This window comes from Canis lupus, chromosome 1 (genome assembly GCF_011100685.1).
Source record: "Canis lupus familiaris isolate Mischka breed German Shepherd chromosome 1, alternate assembly UU_Cfam_GSD_1.0, whole genome shotgun sequence".
Lineage (NCBI taxonomy): Eukaryota > Metazoa > Chordata > Mammalia > Carnivora > Canidae > Canis > Canis lupus.
In genome coordinates, this window is record NC_049222.1 from 36,919,932 (window position 1) to 36,943,231 (window position 23,300).

The 23,300-nt window shown below is 38.7% G+C and overlaps 1 long non-coding RNA gene across 1 annotated transcript in view; it reads right to left on the reverse strand.

Moving 5' to 3' along the window:
* Positions 1–1,419: 1,419 nt before the first annotated feature.
* Positions 1,420–23,300, reverse strand: part of LOC119875959 — a 98,487-nt gene continuing 76,606 nt past the window's right edge. The window contains exon 5 of the long non-coding RNA XR_005353630.1: positions 1,420–3,756. This is a non-coding gene — a long non-coding RNA (uncharacterized LOC119875959). The remainder of the gene's footprint in view (positions 3,757–23,300) is intronic.

Here is a 23,300-nt window from a genome sequence, read left to right on the forward strand (position 1 = left end):
AATCAATTTTGAGCTCTCCTTTCTAAATCTTAAAAATACTGGACCAAAAATTCTTTCTTTAGCACCAAAGAATAAGAATTAGAGCTATTATTTTACTTCAGACTGCCTCTGAAAGAAGTTTTGAATTTAATATCAATTTATGAACTTGGGGCTATAGCTGAAGGGAGAATTAGATTAGAGTCTGCAGGTCAGAAATAGTCATCCTGGAAACTGTCGAAAGCTGTTTTCTAGTATACCACCATTTTTGTATGTTAATTTTATCCTATTATAAGCTGCACAAGTGATATTCTTTCAAAATCATTGAGAATAAACTATTCATGAATATTAATTACTTCTTAAAAACTTTTATGGAAAATAATTAATAGTGAAGGTTCTCTTACCCTCCCCCAATACATATTCAGATCACTGTATATTATTTAAGCTCTGTTTATATTTCTTTAACACCATGCAAAATATGCAAATCATTTTCTTTCTTTTCAGATTACTAATGTAGTTTTCTTTGCTGTTGAAATAACATATTCATAGCCAGAGGCCAAAGGCTGCTACTGCCAAAGACTGTCACATTTTGTACAACTAAAGAATATATTTTTTAATTTAATTAGTTTGAAAATGAACTAAAGTTACTGCTTTTCATTTCTTCCACAATAGGAAGGGTAGCCACAGCAAGGTGAACGTGTAACTTTCAAAAAGATCTGGCATTATACACCAGAAGCCTGAAACAACCATTTTTTTCTCATACAGACATTTAATATAATGCTAGATCTATCTGTCTGATGGCAGTGCTTCAAGAACAAGGGTGCTGCCACCAAAACTGCTTCATCCATCATCACTGAATTTCCACCTTAATGAGGTGACTATTAGATGTGAAAGTGGTAGTAAGAATGATGTCTGATGAAATGCTCTATAAATACCTACCTTCACATACATAAGAAATGCTTTTTACCAAAAATGGACCAAATTCTTGGACCACATTCCAAACTTATGGAATCAGAAACTCTGGGATGTGATTTGTTTTAACAAGACCTTTCAGGTATTCTGCTGCACACTCAAGTTTGAAAACCACTGGTCTAGAAGAAGCAATCATTTGCTAAAGGAATGAAGACTTGATTGGAGGTCCTACCAGAGAGGAGCTGGGTGAGGTGTGGGCAAAGTGGAATCATGCCCAGTGTCAATGCAAAGTGTGCAGAGCCCAACAAGATCCATGCCTGAACCCAGGGCTCTATTCTACCAGTCCCTGGTTTAACAGTAAAGCTACCCAAAACTAGGGGAGAAAAAACCTGTTATACAGATGATAAAGGACATCTGAGATTTTCTTCTGGTGAAACTATATTCATAAACCTAGCCCTGGTACATCGAGACAATTGACATGCAATAAAATTATTTAAAACATTTGCTTTAATTTGAGCAATCTTAGGCATTTACAATAAATTGAGAAAAGTACCTGTCTTAGGTAAAATATGATGTCCAAGCATGCAGCTAAGAAACTCCTGTCAGAGGCTATATAATCCCAAAGAGTATCTAAAATCAGTCACATAATTAGGAATATTTTATAGGCTTATAGTGTCACATTGACATAACGATAGCAAATAAAAAAAAAGTTACAGCATAAATGCATATATATTGAAAGTTCTGCACACCTAGGCAAAATATGAGAAAATTACCAGCTTTTTATAATTGTGAGGGATTATCACAATTTAAAATTATGGAAGTACCACATGAGTTAAAATAAAATGCCAGTTAGCAGATTTTTTTTCAAGTTATGAGTCTGAATTTCCCTTTACTGGCATTATAAAAATTTTATAGTTCAAATTGAAAGATGTTTTAGAGTTAAGTTAGTGGCTAAAATATGAACCTTCATGCATATCAGACATGGAATAATACTACCAAAATTATTCTAAAAGAAGTTGTCATCAAATGAAGAAGTTATAAATGGATACAGAAAAAAATACTATCCGTTTGACTGAAGCTTGATTCTAGGTGGTTTTTCAGTATTTTCTAGGTAGGTCACATTTACATAGCTAAGTAGCTAGGAAGTTAGATCCAACCAGTTTCAATGGCAATGCCATTAGCATAGTTATATATTCAATATTCCTTTTCAAACTTAAAGGACTTTTTCTCATTAACAAAAAGACTCCAGCTACTAGTTGAGGGCATAACCCTGCCTGATATAAAGCTTTGTGTCTAGCTGTCCCTTCAAATAAATCTCTGGTTTTCCTGCCTACCATAAGCTGTTGAAGATGGGTTATTTTGCTATTATATAAATAATGCTACACTTTGTAGCAATTATTGGATATTTTCCATTGTATATTTTCCATTGTTCTTCAATTAATTATCTACTATTCTCCATCCTCCTCTGTGCCCCAGAAAGATGACCAGTATAAACATCATCCCCCAGCTTCTTTACTCTGGTTTTGGGGTGCAGTCAGCCAGTATGAAAGCATGGACAGGAGAGCAAAATGTACAAGGAGGGTAAAGTCAAAGAACTAATTCCCTCTGGTCCCTCATTACAAGGTTAAATCCAGTTGGCTTCATTCTCTACCAAGACGCATAGTTGTTGGCCAGCCTTCTCCTGCAGTTTCATTACACTCTCTGGGGTCCATATCTTTCCTTTCATTTCCCTTAACCCGGTTAAACTTTCATCCATTACCCATCTCAGTGGGCCATCTCTTCCCTTCAGAGACTTCAACTGATGTAATTTTTAACAAACACTCATTAGGCACATAGCAAGAGAGACAATGCAATACCAAAGTACTTTCTTTTGCCATTTACTTGAGATGTTTGTATCACAAGGAAAAGTCTAATTCTAGTCTTAGCAAAGCAAAATAAACACCAGAGTAGAAGTATCAAAGCATTCCTTTAAAGCACTCAATAGAGAAAGAAATAGATGCAAGCCATAATGCCTTATGTCTACAGAACACTCTGTAGCTTATTAAATGCTCTCAAAATCATCATCTTACTTTTTAAAAAAGCCTGGGAAATGATGATAAAAGAAAGAGAAAATTTGACTTCATAACTTTGCAGCTTGGGTACAGTGTTTTATGTCTTTAAAGAACATCTTGTTCTATATCTATGTATGTAGCCATTTCCATGTATATAAAGCTCATGCATATGTAAATTCCCTTAGTAGACATTCAGTAAATGATGGCTCCTTCTCTAATTCTAAATGCAATATCTAATTTTGCTATAGTGTTGAATGGTATCTGAATAATAGCCTGGATTTTAAGATTTCTAACAAATGTTCTATGCTGGAGGAGTTTGCAATGCAGTTGAGAAGCAAGTAATACACTATTATTTTTCCATTTATTATTTAAAGAATCACCTCAAGACTTTGTGGCTTAAAAAATAATAATCATTTATAATATTTCTCAATTTCTGTGAGTCAGCAGTTTGAAAGGGGCTGCACTGGACAGTTATGACTCAAACCTCTCATGTGGTTGTCCTTCTTGTCTAAAAGATGGCTGGAGGATCCATTTCTTGGGTGACTCACACATAAGGCTGGCAAGTTGATAGTAGTAAATCAGTATGTATCCATTTTGGCCTCTCTACAGGGCTGCTTGAGTATTCTTATGACATTTCTTCCAAGTATGTGATCCAAGAGAGAAGTTTAGAGTTGCAATATCTTTTATGATCTAGTCTGGATGTCAAACAATATCACTTTCTTCATACACTTAGTCACAAAGCTCTGATTCAATGTGGAAGTTGAACACAAGACTATAGATATTGGGAGCTATCTTGGATAATTGTTATCACATAAACCTAGAAAACAAAACAATAATGCAACTGGTTACCAAATGGGAGTTATTGTGAGACAATGCTACAGAAGAGTCAAAAGAGAGATCAATACAGTTTGGTATTGCAGAGAAAACCTAAAGGATGAAGTGGCATAGATTTGGAATGGCAGGATTTGTAAATGTGAGGAGAAAAGAAAATGTGAACAACAAGAGCTTTTCTGAATAATGTAAAAAACCAAGGATGACTGAGTATAATGTGTCTGAGTATTCCTAAAGATGAATGATGGGAAATTAGAACACAGTAAGGGCCAAATTGGGAACTGGGATTTAATCCTTGCAGGCAAGAGAAAAGCATGCAACTAACATAATGAAATTAACACAGTAAAATTAAGCTGGTAGTAAAAAAATGTATTAGAGTAAGGTAGTAAGGGAGCCGTTGGAATTTTTTAAATTTGGAAGGATAAAGACCTAAACTTGGAGTGTCAGGGACATTTTGGAACAAGAATGAACAACGGTTAGTGTTGGACAATGCCTGAGGAGAACCATTGTTGACTCCATGTCTTCAAACTCAAATAATCTAGAGAATGAGGGTGCTAATGGTAAAAACCAGAAACGTTAGTTTTGAGAGCTTGGATTCCTGTTTAGACAGAATGGGTCTGAGATGAAATACAAAGCAAATAAAAAAACATATGTTACAACTTTGTTTCCATTTGCAGCATTTGTTATCATCTGTGACTCTCTCCAGCCACACCCCTGAATTTTTAGAAAGCAGCTGGTCCACAAAAAATAACTCTTGTTATGAATTAGCATATTACACACAGATACAGGCTGACCTGTTCTCTTTAATGACCTCACAATTTAAACTCAATAGTCAAATAAAATGGCAGCCTAGCTAACAGAGGGGAGAAATGAGGAATTTATTTTTTAAGATTTTATTTATTTATTCAAGAAAGACACACACAGAGAGAGAGAGAGGCAGAGACACAGGCAGAGGGAGAAGCAGGCTCCATGCAAGGAGCCCGACATGGGACTCAATCCCAGGTCTCCAGGATCACGACCTGGGCCGAAGGCAGCGCTAAACCACTGAGCCACCCGGGCTGCCCGAAATGAGGAATTTTTAAACTACTTCATGAACTGGTGAGGTCATGACAATTACTTACATTTCCTCTGTGAAAACATATGCTATGGACTCAGCAACGTGAATACTAGTGTTCACCAATTCTGAACTGGGGCCAGAAGGGCTATTGTAACTTGACTGAGGGTACTTATCAGTGACCAGTGCTCCGGGCTCATCAGTATGAAAGATCCCAGCTCTTTTTTTTTTTTTTTAATTCTTTATTTATTTTTATGATAGGCACACAGTGAGAGAGAGAGAGAGGCAGAGACATAGGCAGAGGGAGAAGCAGGCTCCATGCACCGGGAGCCTGACGTGGGATTCGATCCTGGGTCTCCAGAATCGCGCCCTGGGCCAAAGGCAGGCGCTAAACCGCTGCGCCACCCAGGGATCCCGATCCCAGCTCTTTCTAAGATGAAAATATACATTTCTCAATAAGTTCATTTCTGAACTTATATATGAAAACCACAAATATAACCAGTTTTCCTTGGTACTGTTCCTGGCATCATGACTTGACTAATTTAAAGATAAAACAATCATTATTGGGATGCCCGGGTGGCTCAGTGGAGTCATCGGGCTCCCTGCATGGAGCCTGCTTGTATCTCTGCCTCTCTCTCTGTCTCTCATGAATAAATAAATAAAATCTTTAAAAAAAACAATCATTATTAAAATATATTTACTAAATATCTGATTATACAAAGAGCTGAGCCAAAAATACTTGACAGTGCTAATGCCACTTGCAGGCAAAAGATGATCAGTTTTATAATATTGGTACAGGTGATCAGTGTGATGGAGATCATAAGAGGAAACCAATTAATTTTGGAGAGGGAAAGAGATGGTATGTGAGAGTGTTCAAAACACATTAGAACATACAATACTGCACGTGCTAGGCATTTAAAAATATTTCAATATGAAAATTTCAATCATAAACAATGGTACAATGAAACCCCCTATACCATCACCCAGGTACAAAAATCATTGACCCACAAATGCCAATGATTTATACGTTACTTTATATTAAAACTCAAAGAGGGTACAAACATTCCAAGAATATACAATTAGTATGTAATAAAGTTGATGTTTGAATTCATGTCTGTAACATCCTGGGCCTTAAACATCCTGGGTCTCTGACAACAGAAGTAGAACGAGGAGAGGATGCAACCTCCAAAAACACCTTTCCAGGTACAGTGTTGGTCTAATAAAAAATGTTATCCTTACCTTGGCAATGCTCATATGCACATATTATTTAAGATTATACATAGAATAAACATAATTTTGAATCAGTACATAGTTGAAAATCAAAGTACATATAATATACACACTCTTGACAAATATCCTTAATAGATGGATCTGAGATGTCATAGTCATCTTACAAAAGCCTATTGAATCAAAAGCAAGGATATCAAAGAGAAGAGGAAAAAAAGAGTGGGTGAGTATAATATGTGGCATTTCAACTGATTCTGTAGATTAAAAAAACGAATTAATTATTTCCTTTTACTGAATTCCAATAACCTTAGCATTGTTCTTGAACACTGGTTTGATTTTGACCCCTTAATTAGATTATAACCTTGTAAAGTATAGGGTAGCATGGTCTCATTTCTATTTGCCTCTCCCATGGAGCCCAGAACTCTACTCAAGACATAATAAGAACTCAGAATATATTTGCTGAGGAATTCAACAAGTTGATGGAGGCTTGGATTCTTGTTCATTTCTCATCCACCCCATTGCCTGTATCAGTAGAGAGCAATGTAGAACTTCTGTCAGAATTGTCATGTTAAATAAATGAGCATCCTGTCGTACTCGTCATAGTTATAGGATGCAAGGAAATGTGTTTTCACAATAGGCCCTGAGATTTGCCTGTGACTGTTGCTATGGCAACAAAAGGAAGGAAAGGCATCTAGGGTCTTGTGCGGCCTGGCTCCCCTGGGGCACTGTTCGGAGTCCTGCTTTGACTTCACCAGTTCCTTCCACCTTAGCAGACACATAGGATTCTGTGGTAATTTGAATATGCAGACAAATGCCAGGGTTTGCTCTTTATGTCTTATCAGTTTTCTGTTTGACTAAGGGTGGTGAAATCAACAGTGACTGGGTAAAAGGAAAAGCATAAGAACAATGCAGTGCATCATTGATGAACAATTCTCAGTTGGAAGGTCACTACACTGGATGAGTTCAATGCAATGATGCTGCTAAAAACAGAGACTGTCTGGAGAGACCTTGGAAGTCAAGGAGAAAACCTCATGAAGACTTAGCCGCCTGGCTATATTTCAGAGCATGACTCCCAGCCGAGAGCAAAGAATAAGCCAAATTATTTTCAAAAGCATTCATGAGGGCCATTAAAGGCTTATGACAACTTTATATAATGAAAACTTAAATTTTAATTATGTCGTTTGAAATTATCACCATTCTCTGTAAAGTTAAATCTGGCACTTGAAGGAAGTCAGGAATAAAGTCTGAGAAGTTGTGAGAAGATTCACAGAATCTTAATAGCAAATAAAGTAAAGAGACATGGGGTCCAACATCTACCTCATGCTAGAATCACCTCCACAATATCTCTATCTTCACAGTATCATCTCCTTTAAGCACTCTGTGATACTGCAACCATTCTAGAAATGCTGAGGAACTCCTCATGAAGTAGAATTCACTGAATCCTGATTTTGACATTTTACTAAGAGATGTGGTACACACACACACAGGATATTATTTAGCCATGGGAAGGGAGGACATCTTGACATATGTGACAACATGGATTGATCTTGAGCACATTATACTAAGTGAGATATGTCAGACATTGAAAGACAAGTACTGTGTGACATTAATCACTCACATATGGAATCTAAAAAAGTCAGACTTGGGGATGGCTCAGTTGGGTAAGCGTCTGCCTTCAGATCAGGTCATGATCTCAGGGTCTTGGAATGGAGTTCCACATTAGGCTCCCCACTCAGCTAGGAGCCTGCTTCCCCCTCTCCCCCATGCTCATGCTCTGTCTCAAGTAAATAAAATCTTAAAAATAAATAAATAATAAAAAGTCAAACTTGTAAAAAGAGACTAAAATAGTGGTTACCAAGGTATGAGGGGTGGAGGGAGAAGGTTGATGTTGTTTAAGAAAACAAAATAGTAAATAAGTCGTAGAGATCTAATGCACAGTATAATTAATATAGAAAAAATATTATACTATAATCATCAAACTTGCTAAAAGACTAAAATATAATTATCCCATCCTCTAAAAAGAAAGGATAATTACATAACATGACAGAGGTGCTGAATTTCATTACACTGGCAATCATATTATAATATATAAATGCATCAAATTAACACATTGCACACCTTAAATTTAAATAGTGTTATATGCCAAATATATTCAATTTTTTAAATGTCCTTCCTTATATTGAAACTAATATTGCCCCTGTAGACTTCTATTGGCCATAGTTATAAGTTATAAGTTATAAGGCTTTCAGTTGAAAAACTTCTCACTACTGGACTGGCTCACTTACTTTCTTCTCCTGGATCTGAAAGAGACAGGGATGGTGGGCTGCTTAGGCAGCCCTTTATTTCCCTTCCTTATACTCCTCTCTTCACCCCCCTTTCTCTGATAGCCTTTTTCTTCTCTCTAGAAATGGATTGAGTAGGAGAGAGGACTGGAAAACCAGGAAGGCTTTACTTGGTAAGTATTGCCATGATTATGGCACTGACACAATCTGGGCTTGACCCTGCCCAAATTCCGTCAGCCCTCCAGGAGAGTCTCTGGGGTCAAAATAACTCCAGGCCAACACTGTCCATAATTCCACCTTCATACAAGTACAGCCACTCCCAAAGCAGCCCATTCAGCTCTGCTGTCCTGAGCAGCTGGCCAGCTAGTCTTGCCTGTTGGCTTTTAGATGTGGGACTGGTACCAGTCTCTGTACCTCACAAACCAGGGTAGGAATGGGGTGGTAAAGGATATCATGGCACTCAATCAGCTGCTTCTGAAGAAACTTCTCCAAAACTAGTCTGCCATCTTTGTAATATCAACTTCCTAAATACCCTTAGAGTTTTTTCTTTCGTTTTCCCCTCTGTATAGTTTCTATGTAGAGGATACCCTGAAATACTAAAGGAGTACTCATACTTAGCACCTCTGCTTTTCCCTCCTTTGAGTCTTCAACCAAAACTGAAACAGAGAGTCCTGCTTTCACATCCTCTTACACAAATACCACCCTTCACTCTCGTCCTCTTCTCTACACTTTGCTCTGCAAATTCCACTTGGATGTCCCCTGAACAACACTTTCTTCCCAACCCCTAGGCTATCCCACAATTTCTCCCTGTTGGATTTCCCACCTTTGCAAATACCCTACCCCTTTCTCTGCCCAACCGATTGTCATCATCTCCATTTTTTTCAGCCATTTGTTTTTTCTTATGTGTCTCATTTTAGAAAGTTCTATGGTGGCTTCCTACAGATCTACACAATTATTCTTTAAACCATTTTTCAAAAGCCTCATTTGGCTCCTTTCCTTTTCCCATGTCCTAGTTTGTCTTCTGTTTCCTATCATTCTGCCCACCCACTCCATTTAGGCTCTCTCCTTTGTCAAAACTGGGACACGCGCTGACTACTGTTCCTTCAGTCGTAATCACCAAGCGCTCACTAAATCAAATACCTGCAGAGTATTTAGCACTTTTCTTGGCTTACAAGATCAGGGAATTTAAGGGCTGTCTTCAGGGAGTTTCACTTTTATCGGTCAGGACAGAACGCATCAAAAGAAATAAAGAATGTTCACTATGTTAAAATATGTGACTTGACAATGTGCAGGTTTTCACTTAGACCGTAAAGCTGGCTTCTGTAAAGTTCAAAGAAATTCTGAAATCTCTTCTCATCTGTGAGGTCTTCCCACATTGTTCACAGAAGGACCACTTGTTTCACTCTGACAATTTTTGACATGTTAGGTCCACAGATGCACCTACCTTAGCTTGCCACGATGAATATAAATTTCCCCTAAACTTGTACATGAGATACATTTTTAATTTAGGTTTTGCATACAGTAGTTAAATCCTTTTACTTCCAGTTCTAACTCTGCCTGATATTTAGCATCTAAATAGTTGGGTGAAGAATCAGGTTCCTATCATTTCTTTTTAATCTTTTCTAGCATACAGACTTTTAGATGTTTAGGGCTTTATGATGGTGATAATAATGTTAATGACAATAATGACACCTCTGATTTGTGTCACACTTTAAAAATAGTTGTGTACATTATCTTATTTGAGTCTAAAAATGCATCTGCAATGATTATGACTATTCTGCTTATGATTGAACCTCTCAGAGCACATAATAGCTGTCCTGCCTCCCACAAGCTCTGTTCTCCATAGAAAGCTGCACCCCCTGAGTTCTCTTGCTCAGGTAAATCTCCGCCTCCTAAGCCCATTTGTTCATGCTTTTCTGACCCTAACTACAAAGCTGTTGATTTGGTTACCATTCTTGTTCTCCACCTTCTCCCTCAGACTTGACCAGGTCCTTTACCTATCAGGCCTGCCTTACTCCAGAACAAAGACTGTAGTTCTGCTTTGCTCTGTGTCCTGTAGTCAAGTTCCATCACCACCCAATCCCAGCTGCAGATCTTGAAATCAGTGTCTTGACCCTGATCTCTGAATGAGGGTGTCCATCACTGCAATTGCCAATGAAAGGAGTAATCTAACACCCCCAGCTTAGAGACCTACATGAGTTCCTGTTTTCTTCCCACATCAATGCATGATTCTAAGACACGATATCCATCCTTCTGAAGGTCTGCAGTTGTTATTCTTTTTTTAATATTTTATTTATATATTCATGAGAGACACAGAGACAGAGAAAGAGAGGCACAGGCACAGGCAGAGGGAGAAGCAGGGTCCTCACAGGTTGCCCAACGTGGGACTCGATCCCGGGTCTCCAGGATCAGGCCCTGGGCAGTGCTAAACCGCTGAGCCACCCGGGCTGCCCTGCAGTTGTTGTTCTTAATGTAGATTTGATGTTAGCGCAAAATGAAGTCAATTTTCCAACATTTGTGATAATACTAAAGTGTGACCATCGGGACTACACTAGATGATGCCCCATTTCATAACTTAGACTTTCCTCAGTGCTTTTTCTCATGAAAACTTGACCACTACTAACTAGCTTTTGTTTTTATAAAGGATTATAAAAACAGCTCCAGTTTTCATGAATTTTTCCTATTACCCAGAAGTAGAACATATTGAGCAATAGGAGTGCCAATGACTTGCAGGAATGAAAAGCCCAGCAGATAAATACAGAGATGGCAGAAAGCCTGAAAGATGAGGATAATGTTGGGAGATCACAGACAGCTGAGTGTTACCGCTACAGGAAGAGTTTGCACATGGCCTGTCTTTAGGCTAGACAAGGGTGTTTCTATTTTAGAGTAAGTTGTCACGTATTTCCTGAGGGAAAACTGTTTCAAATGCTTTTACTTACAAGTTGAGAGCATTACAGGATGTGCTTTTATTCTTGTTATTAAAATATAGGTGATTTGTTACAAAATAAGCAAACCAATAATAGTATGAAGGTGATTTATGTTTAAGGGTTCTAGGAAATATAAATTGATTTCTTCATTTTTTAAAAATTGTTACTCTATTATCAGATATTGGAGAGGGTAATCAAGATGTCATGACCACTAGTAGACTTGAGAGCTTGTTTGGGCAATTAGAGGCTCTTCACTCCCTCCGTCCTTGGAATGCATCCTCCACCCTCTGTTTCCACAGTAGGAGCTGCCCAAGGATACAACCTTGAGAGAGTAAGGTGTTGTTAAGACCATCTGGACTGTGTATGGTGACTGAATCCAGTTTCAGCATTTTCATAAACTTTTAAGATGCTGCTAGAGGAGCTTGGATATCTACTCATCCTGGGGTCGCCTAAGACAAGACTCATGAGTCAATTCCCATGCTTATTAAACCTACCATCTATCAATCTGGAGTGGACTGCCTTTCCTTAGGTTGCTCTCTGTTATCTTTGCACATGGGCCAGTTTTAGATTCTACCTGGGAGGCTCCTGAGGTTGCAAACTAATAATTAGTGAGTCAGCCAGGCGACCAAAGAAATGGGCCTTGAGAGAGGCATCTGCCAGGGAAATCCCAAGTTGGCCATTGACCTTTATGTGGGAAGGGGCGGCCCATATGTTAGATGCCTGTGGACCACTGAAGGAGTATGGGGATGCCCTAAAAATACCAGCCTGTCTAATGCACTTGTTTAAGGCACTGTGCAGAGCACACTATGGTGGAGAAGGGAAATGCATGGCTGCACAATAGCCAGGCTTCTACATTGGGGAGGAGGTGACATTTCTCTGACCTGGCAGAGAACAAAGAAAACGAGTAATATCACCACATGCAATGCCCTCTGACAGTGCGTACATAGCACTCAGAGGGTTCAAGCTACTCATTCCCTTCTAAATTGGATTATCCTGGCCTACAGGGTGGCTTGGCCCAATGAGGGGGAACTCCCTGGACATGCGGGTCCCTAGAAATCTACTGAGGAGTTATGCCAAATTCTTAGGGAGCTGAGAATGAGACAGGCCCCTGTCTTTGAAGGCCTTGATCCAGCCACATTCACTGCAGGAATGAAAGACTCTGTTCTGTCCCAGCACCTGGTATGGGATGCTGATATCCATGCTGAGCACATCCATGGGACAAGGTATTTCTGATGTTGGGCTGATCCATTGCTGATCTGGAGGAAACTGATGAATCCCAGAAACAGGTATGGGCAGTGGGAAAGACCCAAAATAAAGAGAGAACTCAGAAGGCCAAAAGGCTATCCCAATTGGTTGTAAAAATAAGCCAGTAAAGATAATCTGGAAGCAAATGTGGTTTGACCTCATTGCTATGGGGACCCCACTTGAACAGACAGATCAATAACTTAACACTGTGTTGGTGGGTCCATGGAAAGCTTTAAAAATCTGAACAATAGTTCAGACCTGCCTTATCTGTTCCTACTGTCACTGATGCCCTGACTGCTCCAGCAGAAACCCTAGGGATACAGTCCTATTCAGAGTGGATGTTTCCCACGCCCTTATAAGGTATAAGATGCAGGTCAAAACTGACTCTAGGTGAAGGCCATCAGAGGGGAGGCAATCAGAAGCCTCATGTTGAGTTCACTATTCATTGGCCCTCCAGAAACAATGAAAAAGTGACCGTCCTGGTGGATATTCAAGCCAAATGTACTCTAATACATGGTAACCCTTACAAGTTTTCTGGCCCCCTCAGCATCATTGATGGTTATGTGGGAAAAATAGTTATGGTCAGGAAGGTCCTTTTGACATGGTAAACTGGGCATTCTTCCCACCATTCCCAATAACATGAAGATTTTATCTCTCCAATACCAGAGAGAATATTGGGCACTGATATCCTACAGGTCAAACTCTGCAAACCTCTATTAGTGAATTCCACCTGCAGGTTAGAATAATCAAACCAGTGCTAAGGGGAAATGCACCTGGGAACCAATAACCGTGCCATCCCTGCAAAGAACTGTAATTGTCAAACAATAAAAATTGCATGGGAGGTGTAAAGGAGATAGGAGAAACTATCCAAGAACTACATCCAGTGGGTATTATATACTTTGCCCATAGTGCCTTCAATAGGCCATTATGGCCAGTAAGAAGCTAGATGGCTCAACGCAGATTAACAGTGGACTACCAAGAATTAAACAAGGTAATGCATCCATCTATGTGGCTGTGCCCAACATTGCCACCATCCTAAATACTTCGGTTATGGTCCTAAGAGTACACCATGTTGTGCTGTACTTAGCAAATGCCTTTTTCAATACACTTCTGGCCACTAAGTTATAAGATCAGTTTGCCTTCACATGGGAGAGGCAACAATGGACCTTTCGAGTACTCCCCAAGTTTACTTACACAGCCTCACCATATGTCATGGGATAGTAGCCAGAGACTCGTCACTGGCTACCATCCCACATAAGTAAAATGGGCCCATTACATTAACAAAAAAAAATGTTAACATTTGAAGACTTGCTTCTGCTACAAGACACTGCAGACTTTGCTGGAACATCTGTAAGAGAATAAGAATAGATAGTGAACTCACAGAAAATTAAGGGCCCAGGCCCTGGGAGTTTTGAGGAGTTGTTTGGTCAGGCAATATGTGCATTATCCCAGAGGCTCTTATTGTATTGAGGCACAAGCCTATCCAACCCCTAAAAACATGAAATGGTTGTAAGCCTTTATTGGGATTTGAGTGTTTGGAAGCCTTTTATTCCTCACTTGGCACAGTGCCTCCATCCCTTATACTGTCCGGTAAAGAAAGAGCAAGTGTAGACTGGGTATCACAGTGGCAAGCCACCTCTGCAAAGGCAGAAATACCAGTGAAACAGACTAAAACTCTGGGCATCTCCCAGGTAGGGTTCCCATTGGAATTAGATGTGTCTATGACTCTGAAAGGTATTGATTGGGCTGACAGAGACAACAGAAAGAGATAATACCCTCAGAATCTTGGTCCCAGTTCCAGAAGGGAGAAGAAACCCAACATACCACCAACACCTCCTAACAGTGCACATAGTGCTCCTCCAGGTATAGCCTCCCCCTTACAAAAGAATGGCATATCATGGTAAGAACTTCCTTTTCTAACAAGGGGTGGATTAAAACTACATCCCATGGACCAATCTCTGTCATGGCTCAAACCCCCACTTTTACTAAGTGGCATGCTTATTTGCAATAGAGGAAAACCCTGTCCACCAACCCACTGTCTCTAAAATTGCAGATACTCCTAAGCCCATAGAGTATGTAGATCTTCTAAATGCTCCTGTTTCTCTTGTGGCACCTGTGACCTGTAGACAGGGAACACAGGAAATTCCCACAGATGCCTGATGTATAGATTGGTCTATTGAGACAATCTGTCCACATGAACTACAGTTGTTATCCAGCACCATCTGGATGGAGACAGGAATAACCAGAAACAGAGCAGTTTGATTGGTGATCACTCATGAGCCCTGGCTGTTAACACTTCGCACTAACATTTGGACTATTCTAAAGGCATTAGCCCTATGGCTCAGACAATGGGAAGTCAAAAAATGGATGATCAGAAATAAGTCCTTGTTGGGTCAAAATGTAAAAAGGTATTTGAGTTCATCTATAAGAGCCTGAGGCAGACCTCATTGTTTTCCATGTCCCTGCTCATAAGGTACCAACTCTCTCTGGCAATTAGAAAGCTGATACTCTAAGTGGGGTATGAGCCCTAGCAACTGACTCATCATCATATACAGCAGATTGGATACAGAGAAAGAGTGGTCACCACAGTGCGTGGATGCAATGGCATATTGCCAAGGATACTGGATTGCCCTTAAAACACAGTGACTGGATTAATACAGTAATAGCATGCCCTGTGTCTTCTAAACCATGCCCAAGGCAACTGCTGAAGAAGTCTGGGGCCATCCACTAGTAATTATATTAGCTCCCTCCCTGCAAGTGAGGGTTCTAAATACGCCTTGGCTTGTGTGGACTCTTCAACTGGCCTAACCCAAGCTTCCTCCTGTCACTGTGCAAGTCAGACTGCCACTATTAGGAGAGTAAAGAGGCCAAGTACCATACATGGATACCCTCGTAGAATAAACAGTGATGGGGTCACATTTCAAAGGTCATGATGTGCAAGACTAAGCAAAAGAACATGTCATTGAATGAAGGTCCTATCTCCCCTGTAATCTGCAAGCAGCAGGGTTAATGGAAAGAGAGAGAGAAGATTAAAGCAACAGATTTTTTAAAATAATTATTAATATAATAATCATCAATATGTAGTTATTATATATTATATCATATCATATAAGGAGATCATATCATATAATATAAGGATATATATATATATATATATATATATATATATATATATATATCTCCTTACTAAATCTATCCAAAAACCCTAAATGATAGCTGGCAAATACTGTCCTTATCAAACACTGAAATGTCTCTAATGAAAAATGTTGTCCTCTAAAATAGGGATGGTCCGGGATATTATTATTGCCTTGCAAGGAAGCACCTATGCCATTATCCAAAAAAAACCTATATGTTCATATCTGATAAGTCTGCTAAAATATCATTTTTATTAAATCACATAAAAACACAAGTGAATGCCCTGAGTGATTCAGCCCCAGCCTAGGGGACTTAGTGAATCAATGGCTGTTGGTGGGGAAAAAAATGTTTTTTTTGAGAATCATCTTAATCTGCTTCTCTTACATGTGCCTAAATTGTTGCTATGGTTTCCACCTCCAATACAGCCAGGTAGCCACAAAACCAACTACCTCCATGCTAGTAAACCCCTTGCTACAGCTCAGGGCACATTACAAAAGAGAAGGGCATTTAAGATTATAAGCACTGGTCATCCAGAGGATGTGATCGCAAATTGAACCTCAAACTGGACCCAGGCACTTAAAGGCTTCTCACTTCCTCCTCTGTCCTCCAAATGTACCGTCTGCCCATCATTCCCACAGTGGGAGCTGCCAAAGGACACAGCCTTGAGAGAGTAAGATGTTGTTGAGACCATCTGGATGGTATATGTGACTAAACCCCATTAAGGACCTCTCTGTGAATTTTAAGAATCTGGCGGGTGGGCATGGAGATCTACTCATTTTGTTGTTACCCAGGACAAGCCTTGTATGTAAGTTCCCTTGCTTATTAAAAACTGCCACCGGCAAAGCTGGAGTAGCCTGCTTTTTCTTAGATCTCTCCTTGCCCTCCTGGTAGGGGGACCAGTTTTGGATTTCACCCAGAAAATTCCCAAGGTTGTGAACCAAACCAGAGTTAAATGCATTTTTTACAAGAAAAGGTGAAACAATTAAAAAAAAAATCTATTAGAAGAGTTTCTACAGGGTGTTTAGAGGACAGAAAAATTTCCTCTGTTGAGGAATTGAGCCTCTTCCCCTAAAGGCTGAAATCGCTCTCCTGGCTAAGTAGGCTGCCTGTTGGCTGAGGCAATTTTAAGACTGGGTTGGCATTTCCAACCAAGCTTAGGCAGCTCATCAGAGGGGGTGCGCAGTCTGGAGTTTAGATAAGGTTTCCCAGAGGTTTTAGTTGCTCTTCACTTATTTCAATTTGGCTTTCTCCTTAGCTGGCTCCTACTTAGCGTTTCAAGCTTGTGTTACTATCCTGGTTTTCAATAGTATCAAATTCTAAAGTAGTCTATAAAACTGTATGGCTGTGCTTCATGCAGAAAAACATACTTTTGCATCTCATGCCAAGGAATATGACTCTAAAAACTGTCAGTCTCACAAATGCCTTGACCCTTCAGCATTCCAAGTACTTGGCCTGTCAGTTTTCTACCATTTTATAGCTTTTGAAAAATGGAGTACTGAGTTAGTCAGGCTCGGAGGCTAAATTCTCTTCAGTTAGTGTGTTTCTCCTAGCATAGTACATTCATCTATGCAGGTAAAAGAATAACCTTCCCAAAAGAGAACTACAGGATGGATTTTCTGGCTGAGGCTCCAATATAATTTGACTCTAAGTGCAACTCAAGGCAATCACTTATCATTACTCCATGTTATATTCATATTACTCAGATATTTTCTTAAACCCAAGAGAGTGACTTTTGGGACGCCTGGGTGGCTCAGTGGTTGAGCATCTGCCTTTGGCTCAGGTTATGATCCCAGGGTCCTGGGATCAAGTCCCGCATTGGGCTCCCTGCAGGGAGCCGCTTCTTCCTCTGCCTCTGTCTCTGCTTCTCTCTGTCTCTCATGAATAAATAAAATCTTTTTAAAAAGAGAGAGAGAGAGAGAGAGAGAGAGACAGAGTGTGACTTTTTTCTCAGTTTAGTCTTTGCTCCTGTCCCATCACTTTGCACTCGTTTCACCTTAGCCATACTCAGGAATCAGCTGCACCCAGACTTCATGCCTGTATCTGGCAAACTGAAAGTCTTCCCTGTGGTCACAACCCTGTAGCCCTTCGACATGACAGCTTCCAGGTGCCCAGTTGTTCCGTGCCCCAACCTCCTTCATTGGCGTTAGGTGCTGCCTTCCATTCTGACCCCACAATCCAAATGTGAACCACATTCACACCTCAGAACCCTATTAGTTTGCTACTCCTTAATCCCTCGCCTCTCCATTCCAGATTCTGTCCTCCTTCAGTTCTCATGGGAAGAAGAATAGAGCCAGGAGACAACTGTTTAGGCACCTGGCCTGGCCCTTGCACACTTCTGCCCTTCATCTGGGTGTTCCAGGCTATTCAGCAACCTCTAAATTACCTCTAATCTGCTGTACACTGGTTCCAACTCTCCTCACTCTCTCCTCAGTAAATGCCTACGTGAGAAAACAGAAAAGAGCTGGCGTAAATTCCCACAATTTTTTTTCCCTTCAATGCTGAATGTTTTTTGTTCAGCTTTTGTTCACTGTTATGTTTCCTTCCATAAAGCTTCTTTCCAGGAATGTTTCCTCCCTTTGTGTGCTCCATCCCATCTGATGACTGGAGGCTCAGGAGAAGGAAGATCCAAATGGAAGAATGGCATGAGCTCGGGAAGAGATCTCTGCCTGTGACCACTGCAGAGGCAGCCAGAAATTACACCAGGACCGACTGTCACACACCAAAAAAGCAGGATTTATAGCTCTGCTGGAACGAGACCTCTCTCAAGAAGAGCTGGAGTGGACAGATGTTGTTCTGGCTGCCCACTACCTGTTCTTCCGTCACTCTAATTTTCTCATTAGGAAAACCCTTCTGAAGATTTGGTGGTATCTCTCATCAAGATACTCCACACCATTCCTGCCAAAGGATGGGAAAATGACCTCAGGTTGGTTGAATTTGATCCATTAACAGACTGGCGCATGAACTGCTGATCTGATTCATGCTGCTAGTAAAAGAATGACTATTCCCAGAGGCAAATATCCAGCCCTGCTGCTCTGAAATCTGATTGTTCCGTTTTCCTTTCACTTCCACCAAGCTATCCTATGTACTTCAAAAAACGTCTTTATGAATTAAAGCACCACAAATCAGTTTCTGGTACTTCATACCAAAGAAAAAGTATTGGATCAAGAGACAAAATTGTGCCTCTAGTTCTAGTTCCTCTATAGACAGCTGCAATTTATTTGTTCCTATTTTGCTTTACCTTCAGTCTAAGATTCTCACCTTGAGAAGGCATATCCAGATCTCTCAAGTATGTTTTTAAAACCATACACATGCATTTCCCATTCAAATTCTGTCAAAAGTCTGTCCCCTCTCCTCAGCACTCCCATGCATTGCCTTACCACGGCAATTAAAATCCATAGAGTCTTCATAACTAACAGAAGTGTGTTCTATCCTTCAGATGTGCTGGGTGGAAAATACTCTGCCGTACTAGGATATTTCCAAAGGTCCTTCTAGGTCTAGCACCCTTTGAGCTGATAAAATACTATTTCAGAAATACAACTGTTTAGACAGGTTATGAAAGAAAATTTAAAGCAAAAGCAGATGGAAGTCTAGGAATAGAAACAGGAATCAAATCTCAAAATTGGAGAAATAGTGAAAGATTTTGATGTGAGTTGCTTTAAGCACAATGATCAAACTTGTAGCATATATATTCATTAGGACTCAATGAGTCTTTTCATATTTTAATGCCCCAGCACAGAGGGCTTCAATTTTTTGAAGACTACTTGGCTTGAAAAAATTCTGTTGTGTTTCTTTAACACACTCTGTTTTTAGAAAACTTCTACTGCATTAAATATTAAGACCTTCAGTGTGCTTATATAATAACTAACATTCAGTGTCAAAAAGAAAACATTTTTGAGAGGTCTAACTGAATGCTACTAATCTAAAAGAACATGGTACTAAAACTTTCTGAATAATTTGTTATTCATTAATGAAAGATAACAAATGTGAATGATACAAAAAGAAAAATAGTTCAAATAAATCAAATCTACACTAATGAGCTAAAATTAAACATGAATTAAACATTGAATAGTTAAGATGTTGAAGAAATACCTAGGGCAGCCCAGGTGGCTCAGCGGTTTAGCACCGCCTTCGGCCCAGGGCGTAATCCTGGAGATTTGGGATCGAGTCCCATGTCAGGCTCCCTCCATGGACCCTGCTCCTCCCTCTGCCTGTGTCTCTACCTCTCTCTCTCTTGTTTCTCATAAATAAATAAAATCTTAAAAAAATATACCTAAATAAAAATTTTAAATATATTTTAATAAGAGTCATCATTTCTGTTGTGCATTGCTGGCTTCTTTAAATGGAGAAATGTTAAGAACACTGAAATCAAAATCATAGTCTCTGTCAGTCAGCTTTGACACAATGGACTCCTAAGGGGCCAATTACTTATTTATAATGAATATACTTTATTTTTATTAAGTCATCAGTCATTTTTTCTATTCTCTTTCTCTCTTACACACATAGACACATATTCACCACCCCCATAGTTTTCAGGCCAACAATGTTTAATATTGCTCTATTTTGACACTTAAAAGAGCATATTCTTTGATATGATATTCTCTGCCCCTAAAATTGCTTAAGATCATATGGAATAGACCCATATGCTTATGATATTCTGCAATTTCTGCAAACTGTTCACCATATGTTCCTACTGGAACTTTTAAAATTATGTTTTATCCTTGCTGCATCGATAATTTCAGAGGCTGGTGCATGCATATAATTATAACTTCATCCTCTCCATTGCTTTTTGTATACCTTTTATAAGTTCCTTTTATATAACAGGTAAGAAACATTAGTTCAAAGAAATGAGGTAATTAAAATTTAAGAGCTAATCATGAATCTAACTAGTTCCTTACCTTGGCAGTGAACATCCACTTTGGAAACTTCTAATTATTTCAACAATAATTACATTGGCAGGAGGACAACGGAGTATGTAATTTATGATCATAATTATACCATTTAACTGTACCTTACCTAAGCAAATCTTTGTGAAACTTGATGCTTGGTAACACTATGGCTTACATCAGAGTGGTATCACTCAGTCTGTTTCACAAGTTTCATTCACTATTTCATCAATGAGAGATAAGATACAGTATATAAAATGCTATAAATGGACAAAGAAGGACCAAATGGGAAGCATATTTTTTGTAAGAACATTATATTACATAGTTTTACCCATGATGCACTCAAATTTTACATCTCATTTTTTGTTCAGCATTGAATAACAAAAGATTTTTCCGTGCTGTTGTATAATTTTGGGGAAGTGATGAAGGGAGTTTTCTACTATTGTGTTTATGCGTTTGTATAATTTTTTAAGAACAGGGGAAAAGAGCATTGCGGGGCAATTTTGATTTCTATGGAAAGTTGTGGGGACAATTAGAGCAGTGTTTGTTAAAGAAATTCAAAGGTAACCATTAAAGAGAATTTGTAAAAAGCTTTCACATTTCACTGGGAGGTAAGGAAAAAGAAGCAGAAATAAAGAAAAGGGTACACAGAAAACTGAAATAAGATAGTATAAAGTTCAAACGTGCTAGTGATAACAACAAATATAAATGGATTAGGTTTTAGATGTAGATAATATCAGATTTGGACTAAAAATAAAGAGATACATGCTATCTATGAGAAATATATCTGAAGCAAAAAGGCAAGTTTAAAACAAGATAACTGAAAGAGATACAACTGACAAATACTAAACAAAATAACACTACTATCAGATAAAAGAGTAATTTAGGGAGAAAAAAAGTACTAAAAGAAATAATAGGAAGTTCTACACTATGATTTTGTTTTCTTTTCTTTTTTAAAGATTTATTTATTTGAGAAAGAGACGGTGTACATGCAAGCCTGAGGGAGGGGCAGACAGAGAGGGAGAGAAAATCCTATGACTAGCATCCTTAAGACTAAGCCCAGAGCCCAACTCAGGGCTTGATCCCACAACCCATGAGATTATGACCTGAGTCGAAATCAAGAGTTGCATGCTTTACCAACCAAGGTGCCCTTTTTTTTCTTTTTTTTTTTTAAATAAACTATACCCCCAACATGGGGCTTAAACTCATAACCCCAAGATCAAGAGTCAGTCACATGCTTTACAGACTGAGCCAGCCAAGAGCTCCTACACTATGATTTTTTTAAAAAGCCATTGATATATTGGGCAGCCTGGGTGGCTTAGCAGTTTAGCCCTGCCTTCAGCCCAGGGCCTGATCCTGGAGACCCGGGATCGAGTCCCATGTTGGGCTCCCTACAAGGAGCCTGCTTCTCCCTCTGTCTGTGTCTCTGCCTCTCTTTCTGTGTCTCTCATAAATAAATAAATAAAGTATTTTTTTTAAAAGCCATTGATATATCTACAAACTATGTATATGTATGTTTGATGATATACATATATATATATAAGATTGGAGATTAATTTAAAATATCTGAAAGTGCCAGTTTTATACCTTTCATAGTTAAGAATACTTTATTTTTCTATTTTCTATTTTTCTTTATAAGTCAAAGAATTTGTCCTTATAGATGTGCCATATATTTCTGTAAATTCTTGTGCAAAAACTATAAAATTGGTTATCTTTATGTCATTGGAAACCAGAAATGTTATTCAAATTGCTCCATGTCACTAAAACTTGAGCCAATTCATCCTCCTCAGGAAGCTAGGCCATCAGGAAAAGTGAGAACCTCTAGGCAAGGGTCAAAATGTCTTTACCCACCATTGCTAGCTCTATTACCACCATTCTTTGATATGTGCAGTTGACTTTTTCTCAGTTTTACATGCACTACAATGATGATATAATTTTATTTTTATCCTACTTTTGTCCTACTCCTTCAAACTAAATTGCCTCCCCAATTCCATTCCTAAACTACAAGTATGAAGCCACCAATGATCAACAAGGTAGTACCAACAAGAGTGCTGTTATTTTTAACAATTAAGCAACCAAAGATTTTGCTCTAAGTATTCAACACAAGTTCTTTGACTTATAAAGAAAAATAGAAAATAGAAAAATAAAGTATTCTTAGCTATGAAAGGTATAAAACTGGCACTTTCAGATATTTTAAATTAATCTCCAATCTTATATATATATATATATATATATATATGTATATCACAACACTAACTCACTTCTACCCTATAATGTTTAGCCCTGTTTATATTTTACAAGAAGGAATATTTGTCACATATTTTCAAATGTATTAAATTCTAGTCACATATTAGTTACTGTTAGTTACAGTCCATTTTACTAATCAGCTTAAAGGAGGATTTAGAAAAGTGAAGTGTATAATAAAATGTATGGTCTTTTTCCATACCTTATGCTTCCAATTTTTCACCATCTTTTATTTTGTATTTTCTTCTATCTCTTTTTAAAATTTATTCTTCTTTTTCTACATATCCCACAATGGTCTTCCCCAACCATTTCTTAAACACTTGATTTAGACCTCCCTACTTTTTTTTTTTTTCCAAAATTGTACTGATTTCATTGCTCTGAGAAAGGATACATTCCATCTAGGAGAAAAAGTAATTTATCAGCTTTGAATATCAAATGTTATGTTTTGTTTATTTGGCTTTTTCCCCCTACCATGACAATAGTTGTTACACAAAGGTTTTGACAAAAGGGAAAGGGCTTTTCCACTCAAGTTT